A 16,893-nucleotide genomic window follows, 5' to 3' on the forward strand; every position below is an offset into this window, starting at 1 on the left:
TTTGTAGTGGTACCCAGTCTTCACCAGGATGACAGTGTTGACAAAGAGACAGGCATAGCAGAAATGATAGCCACATATAACAAGATGGAAAGAGGTGTAGAGATGTGTGATGAGTTGTGTGCTGTCTACAGTGGCACAAGATGCACTCGCTGATGGCCTATGGTCATATTTTATTCATTCCTGAATGTTGGAGGACACAGTTCTGTAGTGATTCATGCTGCTAACAACCCATACAGCTGCACTCCATGAAGAGATTTTCTGCATCAGTTGTCTTATGAGCTTGTTACAGAACATGTGCAAGTCCGAGGTGCCGTAATTACATACTATCTAATATTCCTTCAAGGATTTGTGAAAGTTTCCAAGTGGAGGTGAAAGCAAGGCCTACCAAGCATCCTAACAACAAGAGAGCACATTGTACATGCTGTGATAGGAGAAAGAACAGACCTACCAGGTACATTTGCTGCAAATGTAGTAAATATCTCTGTTTGGAACATGCAAGTGTTATTTGTTCACAATGTTCAAAAATGGAAGACTGTAAAATGTAAATGTCGAGCGAGTACAACCTCCCGTCGAGTAGACCGTTCGCCAGGTGCAAGTCCTTCGATTTGACGCCACTTCGGAGACTTGCGCGTCGATGGGGATGAAATGATGATGATTAGGACAACACAACACCCAGTCCCTGAGTGGAGAAAATCTCCGACCCAACCAGAAATCGAACTTGGGCCCTTAGGACTGACATTCTGTTGGGCTGATTACTCAGCTACCGGGGGAAGACATGGAAGATTGTGACTGAGCTGTATAAACTGAAGAACTGTTGTAACCACTGTGTGCCTTTCCTCCTGTCTACAATATTATTATACATCTTTTTCATATCCACAAATTGTGTATCACCTCATTTGGCATATAAATATTGAAACATATTCAGAAACTTACAATTTCAGTGGATCTAGACAGAATTTACAGCTTTATAAAAAGTATGCACTTAGCACATTAAAATTAAACACAGTAAACTGCGTATTCTTAATTACTTCATTAATTTTTACTTATAAATCTATATTTATTGCCTTGCGGACTGACAGTTCACAGCAACTATTAGTGGTACGAAACATGGTGCAACTACTGCAGGGTTAACATCAACAAACAATATTGCCTTAGTTTAGTTGTATCCCCAGTATTCTGATATGGCTTCTTTTAGTGCAAATATCTGATCAGAGGTGGATCAGTTTTTCATAAATTCCACTTGTTTCCCATCTGTTACCTCTTTTAAATATGGTTCCAATCTTTTGGAGAATGCTTTGTAGGCTGTGTTACTTAATGAGATGCCTCTATATTTCTGCATTCTTGTTTGTTGCCCTTTTTATGGATGTTTCTATGATTACTTCTTTCCACTCAAACAGCATGCTTTTTTTAAATTTCAAATCTAGGTCAAGAGTTTGTGTATTTCTTTTGCAACTATATGTCCTCCCTTTTTAAATAGTTCAGCTATTACTCCACCATTCCTTGGAGCTTTGTTCAGTTTTAGTATTTTGATTTTGTCAACTGTCCCTTTCATTGTTGAGGGTGAAACAAGGTGATCTAGGTTCTGATATTTATGTTGTTCCTTCATTTCTGTCTTCAACATTTTAACTCCTCAAAATATTCCTTCCATATTTCTGTACATTTTGTTCTTTCCAGAACTGTATTGCCATTTTAATCATCAATGCTATCCATCCACAGGATATATTCTGTTTCTGACAAACCTAATTGACTTGTACAAATCTCTTGCATTCTCTGCAGTTTTATGCTTTTCTGCTTTTTAATTAGCCTTTTCATTTTTATGAGAAGAGTCTTAGTTTCCCTATTACCTCTTTTATATGCTTCTTTGCTTTAATTGGAATCTTCTTGTAGGTGCTTTTCCTTCACTGCTCTTCTTTCCTTCACATTTTGCTTACATTCTTCTGAGAACCATGGATTTTTCCCCTTTTTCTTTTTCCATACATTTCTAAAGCTGATTCTTCACATTTGTTTTTATCATTTTGTGTAGGCCTTCAATGTCAATGTGGTTTTCCATGTTTAGAAACTCAAATTTATTTCAAAGCATAACGACAAATTCCTATGCCTTGTCATAATCTTTCACATTGTCTGCATCAATATGCAATTCTTTTATGTTCTTTCCTCCCCTTGGTTTTTCTATAGCTATTCATTGTTTTATCTCTGTCATGACTAAGTAGTGATCTGTGTCTGCCTCAGTTCCTCTTATAGTTTTCATATTCATTACACTGCTTTCATGTCTTTTATCTATCAGGACATGGTCTGTCTTGCTCTCTCTCTCTCTCTCTCTCTCTCTCGGCATATATTCTTTTTGTCCTCTGCTATCTCAGTTGGAATGTGCAGCATAACTATTGATATATTTGTGAACCCACCTCTTAGTCTCATAACAGCTGTTCTGTCATGAATTGGTTGAAACTCATTTACTGCCAATGTTGGCCACTTGCTTAGTGTATGAATGAGAATCTATCAGAGACAGACAGTTTCATAATGAGATTTTGTAAACAACAGTTAATTCTATGATATCATGTACATAATTTTTTTGCAGCAAAAGGCTCTCCATTCCAGTTGGAACATACAATATAAAGGGCATTACAAGAATGAACTGGGTGGTAACCACTACATTTAGAACAAGTGGCTTGACTCTTTCATTATTTGCTGGGATTCTAAAGCACTACCTTATGCTGAAATTATATGGTGACACCTAACATCATATCCGATGAATAATTTCACAAATTGGTAACTCTCAAAAACTGCATTTCAGGAATCATGTCCAAAGTTCAGTGTTATGATTTCGCTTATCTTGCTTCATCTCCTTGGTGACTACTTTTACACTGTCTAATAGATCATTCTGTTTACAGGTTAATGTATAGCTGCAGCAGTGCAACCCATTTGAAATAATCATGTCTGCATGTGTAATACTGCTGGGTATAGACAATGATGGTGACTTATAATTACAAAACCCAAATACAGTGTGGAACAAATTTTTATTGCACAGAGCATACACAAGCAAAGCTACTGAACACAACAAAGCCATAAGCCAGACTGACTGTTAGAGAATTTCTGCCTGAGGTATTGGCCAACTGCCAGCATGATATTTGTCAGTGCAGTGTTCCCATAGAGCCCTACCCCCCCCCCCCCTTTTTAAGCACTGTAAGGGAAGCTGTGTAGTGGGACTTCACAGACACAGACAGGTGTTCAGGGTGTGTTGTCGTCTGCAGCAGTGAGGTCGTCGGACAGTGAAATATGCAGGATGGCAGACAGGTGGTAATCATGGAGGCAGGTCGGCCGTAGCGTGAGTGCGTGTTGATATCTGGGGATGATAGCACAGAGGGTGTATCGCCATGGCTGAGTAGCACCAGCTATGATGAATGGCCTGATGAGGTGGGTGTGAGGTGCTCACCCCTGAGATTGTATCAGTGAGGTATTGCCAGCCACTGATATGGTCACATGCAAAAAGTCTGTTATTATGAAGGAGGTGAGGCAGAGATGATCCATCATTGTCATCTTGGAAATCAATGCAAGCGCAATGTAGTTGGTGACATGTTGTGCATGTGTGGACACAGTGCAGCTTGTCATGTTCTGCACAGATGTGAGCACAGCACATAGGGGAGAAGTGGGGCTTTGTTGATACCATGTGAAGGTCACTGTTCTGGCCAGGTGCAGTGAAATTGGCAGTGGCAAAAATCGGGTGAGTTTGGGTTGGCTTGTTGTTAATGAGCTGTTGCTTTTACTACTGTTGAAGCTGTGAGTCAAGCCCACCACTATTGTTTTCAACATTATAAATGTGCTATCCATGCTGTATGAAGGAGTATATTTGATCAGCAGGTTGAAGGAATATGTCCAAAGATTCATGCTCATGTGCAGCCATGGCTAGTTGGACTTAAGTGAGGAGTTTCATAACTCACAGGATCCATAATCTATGGTCAGCCATGAGATGAAAGTTGATCTGACTGCAGAGGTGATGCCATAATTGCAATGGAGTCTTGTCACTAAAAACTTCGTCATAAATGATGTGTGATGGATCTGTTCCTCCGGAGGAGAGCAGTGTTGCTTTCACAGTCTCATGCTTGTTGTCTGCTGGAGAAGGGAGTATGATTTCACTTCTTGTGTCTCTGTGTTCCTCAAGTGAGTTGATAGAGTAACCAATTTTGTGCTATCACTTGAAGAGAAGATGCTGTCCACAGTGGTGAACCATAACATGGGATGGTCTGGCTGGAATGGTGGGTGGTAGTTTGAGGTGTTTCCTGTGGCCAGTAGGTTGTCAAGACATAGGTTGTCAAGACAATATTCGTAGTGAAAGAATGGCCAAACATGTATTGTCCATACGTGACACAACATGATACATGGTAGTTGATGTGGGAGGTGATGCAGCCAGCTGCATGAGGTCTGGAGCGATCACATTCACATGCAGCATGGTTGATGTCTCTTTGAAAGTGAGTAGGCACAAGTCCAACTGGTTGGATTGCTGTGGCTCAAATGTAGCCCAGTTTGCAAAAGGAGCAGGGCCCCAAGCATGATCACAAAGTGCATTGTTTGTTACATTCCATTGCTGAGCAGTGTTGCTCACAACACAGCACTGTCCAGGCAAGTATCACTGTCACTTTTTATTGCTTGATCTGCATGTGTGGTGTTATACGTAGTGTCTGATGTCATTGGATAAGAAACAGTGTCCATAGACGTAATCTGTGAGGCACAATAGGGACACAATGGCAGCATTGTAGATGCCCTAGAGTTGGAAACGGTGAAAGTGTGTGCAAACACAGTTGTCTGGTGTCACCAACGTAGTTATACAGGATATAGGTGATGACAGTAGCAAATAATCACATAACCCGAATACAACGTAGAACACTCTTATTATCACACAGAACATACACAAGCAAAATGACTGAACACAATGAAGCCATAAGCCAGACTGAGTGTCAGATTGTCTCCGACTGCGTTTCTGGTCAACCACTACTAATGCTTGTTGTCAGAGCAGTGTTCCCACACATGTACTGTTGCCACAGGAGGAATATACAGACTCTTGACAAATACTTACTTGCTAAAGTTGGCACAATGTCTACAGTTGATGGGACCACCATGTTATGATTCAAACTACAGTCTGGGATACCATTTTATGTCATACAATTATGTGTTGACTTATTCAAAACAGCACCAAAGAAGTTCACATAAACTATTTAAAGAGTAATGCATTTTTGTTCCAAATCAGTGTGGCACATAACATAAAAACTGATGACTTTTCAACAACAAATCAGTAATTGTTCTTACCATTAACTTCACACTGGTATTTTCATAAAGAGGTAACAATTACAATTTTAACTAGTCTTGATTTACAATAAAGAATTAAAAATGTGCAAAGTTTTAAGTACAACTACATATTTTCCTTAAAATCATAACAACACATGAAGGAGGAAGGAAGATTAGAGCTTAAGGGGCTCCGGAACGCCCTATACTTGCAATGTTAAAATAACGCTTATAAATTACATCTTTCCTCACAAAGTATTCGAGGTAGGAAGTTGAACTTTTTACAGATTATTTATTGGAATATGGGCTACAACTTAACACAAGGATTTTACAAAATTTTAGTTCAGTTATTAAAGATGTTTTTTTTCAATTGTAATGAAAATTCACAACATTTTTTTGCAATTTTTTATTTATATATTCAAAAATATACAGTTTTTTGGAAAAAGGCTGTGTTAAATTATGCAGAAGGTACTGTGTAACATTTACTGAAAGTTTGAAACAAATATGTTTGGAAGATCCTTAGAAAACATGTAATTAGTATGAGAAAATAAAAGTTTTGGGAATCGAGCGACAAAGATTGGATTAACTTTTTAGTGCATTCCAGGTCCATAGGATGGATTATCTTCATCCTCTGCAAACTCCTCGTCCAGCTTCCTCTTGTTCCTCCTCCTGTTTACTCTTGCTTGTATTTCTAGATTCTTTACAGCCCTGTCTGCAGCCCGAAGGCGTTCCTTGTCTAAAGCAAGCATCGCTCGTTGTTGTGTTCGTAGATTTTGCTACCATTTTCTTCAGTTTCAGTTACTGCAACACTGTTCCAAAAGGTGGTCATGTATGAACACTTATCACATTTCAGTTGTATTTCACTAGCAAGTCCTACGTGCTTTATTATGGAGAGTTCCAGACCAACTTCACTACAATGAATACATCTTACACAGTTTGAAAAAAATCCTTTGAGAACCGACATATCAAATATTTCATTCACATCCGATTCGCCCATAAAACATTCATAGTTTTCACTCATTGAACCAAGCTTCTTCTGTGAAGTATTTTCTTTCCCACTTTGACTGCTATGGGCAGGTGTACCTGAGAGGTTAGGTTCACTCACTTGGTTATCGTCTTTATTGTTTACAGTAATAACACATACCTTTGGCTTTCCAACATTTCTCCTTTTCTTAAAAGCCTTCAGAGGATTTCTAATAACTTTACTTTTACTCATTATTATACTTCAACAAAACAGAGACTCAAGATACAGAATTAATTACAAATATTTTCGATATAACGGCAGAGTAAATAAACATGAAACAATCGACAATCACACCAGCGATATATATTGAACCATCACAGGTTAGCCACAACACATACTTTATCTCACATCACTAAAATGTACCTGATGAACACGGACGTTAATAATAATACCATTTGACAGCAGTTTAACAGCGCCACAGAGGGTCACGCCCATGTAGAACACATTTCAAAAAAAATTTAAAAATAGTTGTAGTCTTCGGAATTGAATAAATTATATATCTATTAAAAGGTAATAGTCTGCAGGTTCAGAAAACGCAAAAAAAGTAAAAATTGAACTTTTCATGATTTTTGAGCCTTTCCGGAGCCCCTTAAAGTCCCATCAACAGCATGTCCCTTATGGACTTTGTAAACTTTTGTATTTTATTTATAGAATAAAAATGCGCTTCAGTTGCAAGTAATTCCTTAATCTGTGTTGTGGTGTCTAGGCAGGCACTGTGGTTGCTGGTCGTGCATTCCCATGCATCTGTATGACATGGGTGAGACCCACCACGACTGACTGATTGCCACACATTTATGTTCCCCATCATAATTATTTGATGGCACCTGAAGATGAAGCTTTAAGCTTTGAAACCGATCTTTAAATAAATTAAGAAATTACTAGCAACTTAAGTGGGTTTTTATTCTATTAATATGTTTCTCAGCTGCGGATGTTCACACATGAAATATTTTGCATTTTAACAATTGTTTTTGGAATTTGTGAATTTCAGGTATGTGAACTGATTATTTTAGTTGCATACATTTTCTGCATTCTGAAAGCTAAAGTCCTGTTAATTCTTACAAAGAAATGTCTTTAAAATCATGCAAGAGATGATGAATGTTCTAAATGTTTACATTTTGCTCATTTGACGGAGACATTTTACAGTGTTTTCCAGAAACATTTATTGGAAAATTCTATGTATTTTATGGAAAAACTACATTACATGGACGAATTTCTGTTTTCTTGGACTTGAAACACGTGAATTGATTGACGAGAAACATGTACATATGGAGCTTCAGTTTGTACTGTATCATAACTTTGCATAAGAAATGAGATGATGAACTTTGTCCTATGCAGGTCATTAGATTACTTAAAAGGATGTTAAATACTGGTTAATATGTGTAACAGAAAGAAACATAATCATAAATATACATCAACATAATAAACAAAAAATATTACAAAGTATTGCTTGGCCTACTTCTGTATGAATCTGGTGGAGGATAGTACATTATCAAACCAGTTACATCTCAGCTGTCAAGAGACACATTTGATGTAGAGTTCATTTAATGTTGTTAACAGTTATGTGTTTTGATAATAGATGACTCCTCCTTGACTATGAACCACTTTAACTGCAGTATAGACCAGATACTTGTGTCACTAGCATTTCAAAACTGAAATCAGCCACAATACCATTTGAATCCTTCTATTACCAACTTTACTAATGACTTTGAGATAAAACATAGTTTATTGATAGTAATAGGATGAAGTTTCCTTATGTTCTCATCCTTTTCTCCCATGAAAACTTTACAGAACCTTGTGTTCATAACTCTGTACTTGGGCTTCTGGAACATTTTTATTGGAACACTACTTGCTACCGGACTACCCTCACTGGTTGTTGTTGTTAGGTAAAGTATTGCTGGAAACCATTTCTGGGTCCTGTCTTATCTCTAAGTTTCTTGATTTTCCACATCATCCTCGTTCTGTCACTTTCAGTAGTAGTATTCTTGAGCTGGGTTGGCCATGGTAACATTTGTGGTATCCCATGATGTTGAATTGATTTGTATTACACAGGTCTGCAAAAAATTTTTTTGTCAGCTGCATTAGATATTTTTACTAAATTATATGTTTTAGCATGCACTGATTTCAGAAGTGATGTCCATTTTCTTCTATCGCACAAGGTTTTTTTGCAAATTCAAACACAAAAAATTGGTAAAAGCACTAGTTTATTCAAAATTATCAAACATAATTTTTTTTACAACCCATGAAACATTATTTTGAGATATATAGTAACAATATTATACTTATTCGTGTTTTTTATGAAACCATTTCTTCTTTTCCTTGATACTTTGCCGAGTCCTTTTCCGATTCCATCTTTAGTTTCCTGCTTAAGCATCCAACAGTGGTCAGCAAGCATAGTGACATCCCATCTTCCTTGGTACCGTATCTCAATATCACAGACACCCTGGTGAAATCACTCCCCTTGTTCTTCACTGTAAGCTCCCAGGTTTTCAGGGTACTGTCTATGTGGGAGTGTAAAAAATGGACCTTCAAGCTCATCTTGCAGCCTTGAGCTTTGTATTCTGCTAGCATCCGTTGAACAATGGTATTGTAGTCAGGATTCTTAGTATTTCCCAAAAACTTTCGCACTACATCCTTGCACGATACCCAAGCTTCTTTTTCCTTCTCATTCATACTTTCCACAAAGAGTGTGTCAGTTAAAAGTTTTCTTATGTCGGAGCCAGTGAAAACTCCCTCTTTCAACTTTGGTTCTGACAGCTTCAAGAATTTTGTACATAGATATTTAAAGCAGTCCCCCTCCTTTTGCAGCGATTTTACAAATTGTTTCATCAACCCCACTTTGATATGGAGAGGGGGCAACAAAACCTTTTCTGGTGGTACCAAAGTAGTATTGATAACATTTTTCTCTCCAGGTTTTAAAGTTTCTTTTTAGTCCAGTGCTGTTCTCTGGCTCTACTATCCCACAAGCATAAGAAGCATGGGTATTCAGTATAGCCTACCTGCTGACCCAAAAGCATCATGAGTATTTTGAGGTCCCCACAAACCATCCATTGATGGTCCTGATATTTGATTTTTTTCCAGGATAATGGCCAAATCGTTACAGTTTTTGTCCATATGCACAGAATGTCCCATCGGAAGTGATGCAAATTTATTTCCATTGTGCAATAATACTACTTTAAGACTAGTTTTGGATGAATCAATGAATAGGCACCATTCAGATGAGTCATACTGCATATCAAAGCAATGCATGAGTCCTTCCACGTTGTTGTTGTTGTGGTCTTCAGTCCTGAGACTGGTTTGATGCAGCTCTCCATGCTACTCTATCCTGTGCAAGCCTCTTCATCTCCCAGTACCTACCGTAACCTACATCCTTCTGAATCTGCTTAGTGTATTCATCTCTTGGTCTCCCTCTACGATTTTTACCCTCCACGCTGCCCTCCAATACTAAACTGGTGATCCCTTGATGCCTCAGAACATGTCCTACCAACCGATCCCTTCTTCTAGTCAAGTTGTGCCACAAACTTCTCTTCTCCCCAATCCTATTCAATACTTCCTCATTAGTTATGTGATCTACCCATCTAATCTTCAGCATTCTTCTGTAGCACCACATTTCAAAAGCTTCTATTCTCTTCTTGTCCAAACTATTTATCGTACATGTTTCACTTCCATACATGGCTACACTCCATACAAATACTTTCAGAAATGACTTCCTGACACTTAAATCTATACTCGATGTTAACAAATTTCTCTTCTTCAGAAACGCTTTCCTTGCCATTGCCAGTCTACATTTTATATCTTCTCTACTTCACCCATCATCAGTTATTTTGCTCCCCAAATAGCAAAACTCCTTTACCACTTTAAGTGTCTCATTTCCTAACCTAATTCCCTCAGCATCACCCGACTTAATTCAACTACATTCCATTATCCTCGTTTTGCTTTTGTTGATGTTCATCTTATATCCTCCTTTCAAGACACTGTCCATTCCGTTCAACTGCTCTTACAAGTCCTTTGCTGTCTCTGACAGAATTACAATATAATCGGCGAACCTCAAAGTTTTTATTTCTTCTCCATGGATTTTAATACCTACTCCAAATTTTTCCTTTGTTTCCTTTACTGCTTGCTCAATATAGAGATTGAATAACATCGGGGATATGCTACAAACCTGTCCCACTGCTTCCCTTTCATGCCCCTCGATTCTTATAACTGCCATCTGGTTTCTGTACAAATTGTAAATAGCCTTTCGCTCTCTGTATTTTACCCCTGCCACCTTCAGAATTTGAAAAAGAATATTCCAGTCAACATTGTCAAAAGCTTTCTCTAAGTCTACAAATGCTAGAAACGTAGGTTTGCCCTTCCTTAATCTAGCCTCTAAGATGAGTCGTAGGGTGAGTATTGCCTCACGTGTTCCAACATTTCTACGGAATCCAAACTGATCTTCCCCGAGGTCGGCTTCTACTAGTTTTTCCATTCGTCTGTAAAGAATTCGAGTTAGTATTTTGCAGCTGTGACTTATTAAACTGATAGTTTGGTAATTTTCACATCTGTCAACACCTGCTTTCTTTGGGATTGGAATTATTATATTCTCCTTGAAGTCTGAGGGTATTTCGCCTGTTTCATACATCTTGCTCACCAGATGGTAGAGTTTTGTCAGAACTGGTTCTCCCAAGGCCGTCAGTAGTTCCAATGGAATGTTGTCTACTCCGGGGGCCTTGTTTCGACTCAGGTCTTTCAGTGCTCTGTCAAACTCTTCACGCAGTATCGTATCTCCCATTCCATCTTCATCTACGTCCTCTTCTGTTTCCATAATATTGTCCTCAAGTACATCGCCCTTGTATAGACCTTCTATATACTCCTTCCACATCATTGCAAAAAACTAAATTTCCTTATTTTGAGAAAAACTGGGTAAATTCTTTTTCTCAGTGTCAGTACCATGAAAATGTGGTGCCAGATGATAAAAGGTTTTTATTTTTTAATCTGGAACCTAACAGTTTGGGGCTGCATCTATTGAAAGACCTAAATCTCTTACTAGATAATTGACCTCACTTTGAGAAAATAGTTGATGCCTTTCATCTGCATCTGAAGAAAAATCTGAGCTTGATCCACCCTGAGGAGGTAATATACGAGGCGTGTTTTTTAAGTAAGTACCGTTTTGAAATTAAAAAAAGATGTGCTAAGATATCTCAATAATTTTATTTTTACAGAAAAGCCTGTACCTTAATCTACTTTTCTACATAATTTCTGTCAATATTGAGGCACTTGTCATAACATTGTACCAGTTTTTGAATACCCTCCTCATAGAAGTCTGCCACCTGACTTGTTAACCACCGCATCACCACTGTTTTGACTTCATCATCGTCTTGAAGACGCTGACCGCCCAGGTGTTTCTTCAAGTGCAGGAACAGATGGTAGTCACTGGGCGCAAGATTGGGGCTGTACGAAGGATGATGTAGAGTTTCCCATCGAAAAGATGTGATGAGATCTTTGGTCTGATTCGCCACATGCGGACGGGCATTGTCTTGCAGCAAAACGATGCCCTTGCTCAACTTCCATGGACTGTTGCTTTGATTCTGGTGTGACGTAGGCCACCCATGTTTCATCGCCCGTAACAATTTGGCTTAAGAAATCACCACCGTTGTTGTGGTACTGCTCAAGGAAAGTCAATGGACTGTCTAAACTTTTGATTTTGTACACATCAGTCAACATTTCGGTACCCAGCGTGCGCACAATTTTCGGTAATTCAAGTGCTCTGTCACAATGCCATACAAAACACTATGAGAAACATTAGGAAAGTCATCCCGCAAGGAGGAAATCATAAAGTGTGTGTTTCCTCTCACCTTATTGTCCACTTCCTGCAACAAACTTTCATTAACGACCGAAGGACGCCCACTCCATTGTTCATGATGCACATTTGTGCGGCCATCTTTAAAAGCTCTCACCCACTTTCTTACCATTGCATCACTCGTAATGTTTTCTCTGTAAACTGCACAGATCTCACAATGAATATTGATCGCTTTTAGGCCTTTAGCACTAAGAAATCTTATAACAGCCCGTACTTCACAGTCGACGGGACTCATGATTATCGGAGGCATCTTAAACATTCAATACACAATGTAAACAAGGAAGAATCAGACTGTAATGGTGTCAGTGCATAGATTAAGGTGCAGGCTTTCATATAAAAATAAAATTATTGAGATATCTTAGCACGTCTTTTTTAAATTTCAAAACGGTACTTACTTAAAAAACATGCCTCGTAACTTCATCCTCCAACTCACACGGGTATTCATCCAAACTGGAAGGTGGCTGTAGGATAGGTATTTCAGAGCTATGGGGCACTGGATGTATAGCTGAGTCAAGATTAGGATAACTTATGCTTCTTTTGTTTTTTGAATTGAATCCCTTTTCATCAGCTGAACAGAAGTAGCAATCAGTGGTATGGTTTTTCTGCTCACACCATATCATAGGAATTCCAAATTGAAATGCATTTTTCTTACCCTTAAACCACAAATAAAGATCTTCTTCACGTCTTCTACACACCTTATGCGGGGCCCATGGTTTACCTTCATCACTAAGTTTTAATTTAAAGTAAGCAAAATAAACTTTCCTCAGAAAACCACTTATGTTTCTCTGTTGACTTTTAATAGTGTATTCACCACAGATATAATAAAAACTGTTTGGAGAAATAACACAACCTCTTGTAGCCATGACTAGACAGAAACAACATCACTGTCCACTTGAATAGCAATATGCCTACTGAGAGTTTCTCTTCATTTCATGCGAGGTACAAATCATCATTTGACTTGTCACAACACGATAAAACTGAACAATAAGATTAATTGCATTTGCTTCTGGCACCCAGGAGTTCATGGCAAAACCTGCAAGTGGTAACAAAGAATAGTTAACATTGTAAATTTTTTAAATTAAAGTTTATTTTACCAATTAATTTTTAATAATTATTTAATTAAAAAACCACACAGGTTAATTACCAATGAACATAAATACTGCAATATACATAAATACCTATGTGATAGAATTTTTTAAATATTTTTCCTGTTTTTGAGAGGTCAAAATCTATAAGAATATGTTAAAAAATCCCATGCAGTTTTTTAGTTGCAGACCTGTGTTAACCTTTCAGTTGGTTAACAACCTTGTGGCTTTGTCTAATGTTTCTGGTGGAGGATTTCGAAGTGTGTCCACTGGTCACTGCTTGTAGATGGCTGGAGCTCTGGCTCAAAGTTTCCACTCACCTCTGAGGTTTCTGCAAACACGGTGGGTTGTCGACAGGAGAGGGACAATAATTTATTGTCATATTATTACTAAAACTTGGGTATGTGCAGCTTATAGAGCCCAGGCCACACATTTTCTGTCACTGAAAGTAAGCTGTCTAATGGACCATGCTAGTGAACAATGTTCATTCAAGCACTTCTTAAATTAATTCATATCATTTAATAAAATTAGAGATTTCGAAAGTAACATCTATAACACATGTGTTACTAGGCAACTCATTTGCATGGTATTGGACTTTTGGCAATTAAAAATGTAGGAACTAGCTGCTGCCATAGATATATCTTTTTATGTGTTAACTACAGGGTGCCCAGCAAAGGAGCCCCAGATTTAAAAATTACATATCTCAAAATCTAAGATTGATAAACAAGTGCAACAAATGGTATGTTTATTGTAAAAGCTGTAAGAATTTTATACAGAAGTTTCAAAATAGTTTGAAAAGCTGCTAAAGATGGTGCTGTAATTGCAATGCATAGTACCTGTAAATGATACATCGCTACTCAAGAGCAATCAGTTCCACCGCAAAATGTGAAAGGAGATTAACATACTGAAGGAAGAGTTTAAAATTATGTATTCCATTGAACAAAATGTTTTACTGGAACACCACAGCTTAAAAAACAGTCCAACAACAACAAAACAAAGTTTTCAAAGATAGTTTAATATTCCATAAACCATTTGCAAGCTCTTTGCCAAATTCTGGTGGACAGCAGCATGGCTGATGATGTACATAGAGGGGAATGTTGGCCCCAGACAAGCTGTAGTTACTCCTAAAAATGTCTCTATGTTTTCTGGAATTATTCAGCAAAATCCAAGGAAATCTGTCTAAGCTGCAGCAGAGATCGGTTTGAAGTGTTCCTGCAGGCAGATAATACCGAGACAGAGCATACACATTTCCATTCAAAATGCAAAGCCACCAGGCCACACCTGTATGAGGTGTGTGACAAATAGCTGACTTTGCTAACCAGATTATCAAAATGATTGATAATGAAGGATTTCTTGTTGCCTGCATCTGCTTCACAGATGAAGCACACTGCCACTGGAATGGAGCTGCGAACACACAAAACTTACAACTAAATCCCCATTTGTGGGAAGTGAAACTACTGTATTCTCCCAAAGTTACTGTTTGTGCTGTGGTATGTAGCAGAGGCACTTTTGGCTCTCTTGTAGCACTAGAAACAATCACTAGTGAACATTATGTTGCAACATTTTGTCACCACACAACTAGTGATTGAGGATTGAGCAGGCACTGAGTAGTTAATACAAGATGGGGCCAGATCATATTGCACTGAACAGGTGTTTCACTTTCTTGGTGAATACTTTGGGAACAGTCATTGGATTGGATTATTGCAAATTTACTGAGTCAGGGATGGATTGATCTTTGTATTCGCCCCATCTGAGGCCCTGTGACTACTTTTTGGGGGGCATATTGAAAGTCATTGTCTATTGGAACCATCCCATTATGCTGGGACAAGCTCGAATTGGTGGTCCCTGTGGCATTTGAATCCATTTCCACTGGGACACTACCTGATGTGATGGTAAATTTCATTCTTCATTTGTGCCACCTCCTTACAGTGAGTGGTGCACAATTAGAAAGACTGTGATGTGACTGCAAAGAATGGTTGCAGAGCTGACTATGTAAGCGCCATCTGTTAGCAGCTTCCCAAACAATTTCGAAGATTCTGTATAAAATTCTTACAGTTTTCACCATATGCATACCATTTGTTGCACTTGTCTATCAATCGCAGTTTTCAAGATATTTAATTTTAAAATTGGGGCTCCTTCACTGGAAATCCTGTTTGAGAAGGCTTTGTGCACCATGGGAGCCACTTTTGTTGAATGGTCACCAAAAAAGCAGATGAAAAAACTACTCTGTTCTGTTTGGACTATATCGAAAGACGTACAACCAGCTGTAATAATTTTATACAAAAGTTATATAAAACCTCCAAAATACTTTGAATAGCTGCTAACATATGGCACTGTTGGGTCTGGGTCGCTTACTACATGCTGGGAATGGAGCGGTAATTAAAGCAGCAGGTGTAAGTCATTGGCACTACACAATAATGTGAAAGGTATATGGTCTGCTGGTGAAGCTAAGACCAGTGATTTTGGGGGAGCAAATGCAATTCTTCTTGAATGTTATCTTGAGAAGGGCAAAACAATAACTGGAGAATACTCTACCAGTCTTTTGAACAAAATGGATGAAAAAATATGCAAGGAAAGGTGTGGGCCGCAGAAGGATGAGGACAAAAAATCATCACTTATTGGGCCAATGTGCCTCCCCAAAAATGTTGCTTTGGCAGTGAGAAAACAGGGATTAGAAGAATGGCTTGTTACAATATCCACCAGGTTCACCAGACTCGATATCCATTACAGTTCACTTATTCCTAGAGCCTAGAAATTTGTGACTACAAAGTGTTTTGAGAATGATGAAGAGGTTGCAAACACTTTAGATGGTTACATAAATTAAATAAACTTTTTATTGACATTTTTATTCAACTTACTGATGTGTATCTATTGTCTCCATCAAACTACTACTCTCTGATGTTCAGTCACTTTTTGGTTTGCCCATCAGTGGCTGAGGGAGGACAGAAATGTGACTGCTGAACAGGCACACACATTGTCACTATGAAGAAACCATGAGCTGTCTTGCAACAACTGTGGTCTCTCTTTACAAATTTTTTCATGTACCTGTTTGAAAAAGGACCATTTGAGATTACATTCCCTTCTGCAAGTTCTCTGACAGTTAAATGATGGTTGGAAGTCACCAGACTGCTGATATTTTGAAAGCAAGTGCCATCAATTGAAGCCAAACACCTTCCTGGTGCAGAATAAGCTTCAGCTGATTAACAAATACTTTTTAATTCTGATAACCATTTATAACATTGTGTGTGACCTAGAGCAACATCTTTGAATAAGCTTTCTTCAGCAGGTCAAAGGTTTCCCACTTTCATATTACATTTTATATCGCATGACAGCTCTTGTGAATTAGACCTTGCAAAAACCTTGACACTATACCACCTTCACCTAAAATAATAATATTTCCAAAATTAAATGTGATGACAACAATATGATGGGTCAGGAAACGGCAACAGATAAAGTATTGCCATCAACATCTACCTAAAAGCTTAATTCCTGCATAAAAAAGATGATTTGGTTACTTTTCCAACAGAGCCCGCACATCACAATTTTGAGCTGAATTAACTGAGTGGAAGAAACAAGGGGCAAATTGTACTGACATAAAAGAGGACTATGTAAAAAAAAATTAATTTTTTACCTACAATCACAATCTTTCACTGAGAGGCTAAGAAGTTTACACC

General features: G+C 38.2%; 1 long non-coding RNA gene across 1 annotated transcript in view; it reads right to left on the reverse strand.

Moving 5' to 3' along the window:
* LOC126263198 (uncharacterized) overlaps positions 1 to 16,256 on the reverse strand; it is a 50,783-nt gene extending 34,527 nt beyond the window's left edge. Inside the window, exons 1-2 of the long non-coding RNA XR_007546863.1 lie at positions 16,078 to 16,256; positions 10,563 to 13,167 (exon numbers count right to left, since the gene is read on the reverse strand). This is a non-coding gene — a long non-coding RNA (uncharacterized LOC126263198). The remainder of the gene's footprint in view (positions 1 to 10,562; positions 13,168 to 16,077) is intronic.
* Between the last annotated feature and the right edge of the window lie 637 nt (positions 16,257 to 16,893).

Source organism: Schistocerca nitens, chromosome 6 (genome assembly GCF_023898315.1).
Source record: "Schistocerca nitens isolate TAMUIC-IGC-003100 chromosome 6, iqSchNite1.1, whole genome shotgun sequence".
In the NCBI taxonomy this organism is placed as follows: Eukaryota; Metazoa; Arthropoda; class Insecta; order Orthoptera; family Acrididae; genus Schistocerca; species Schistocerca nitens.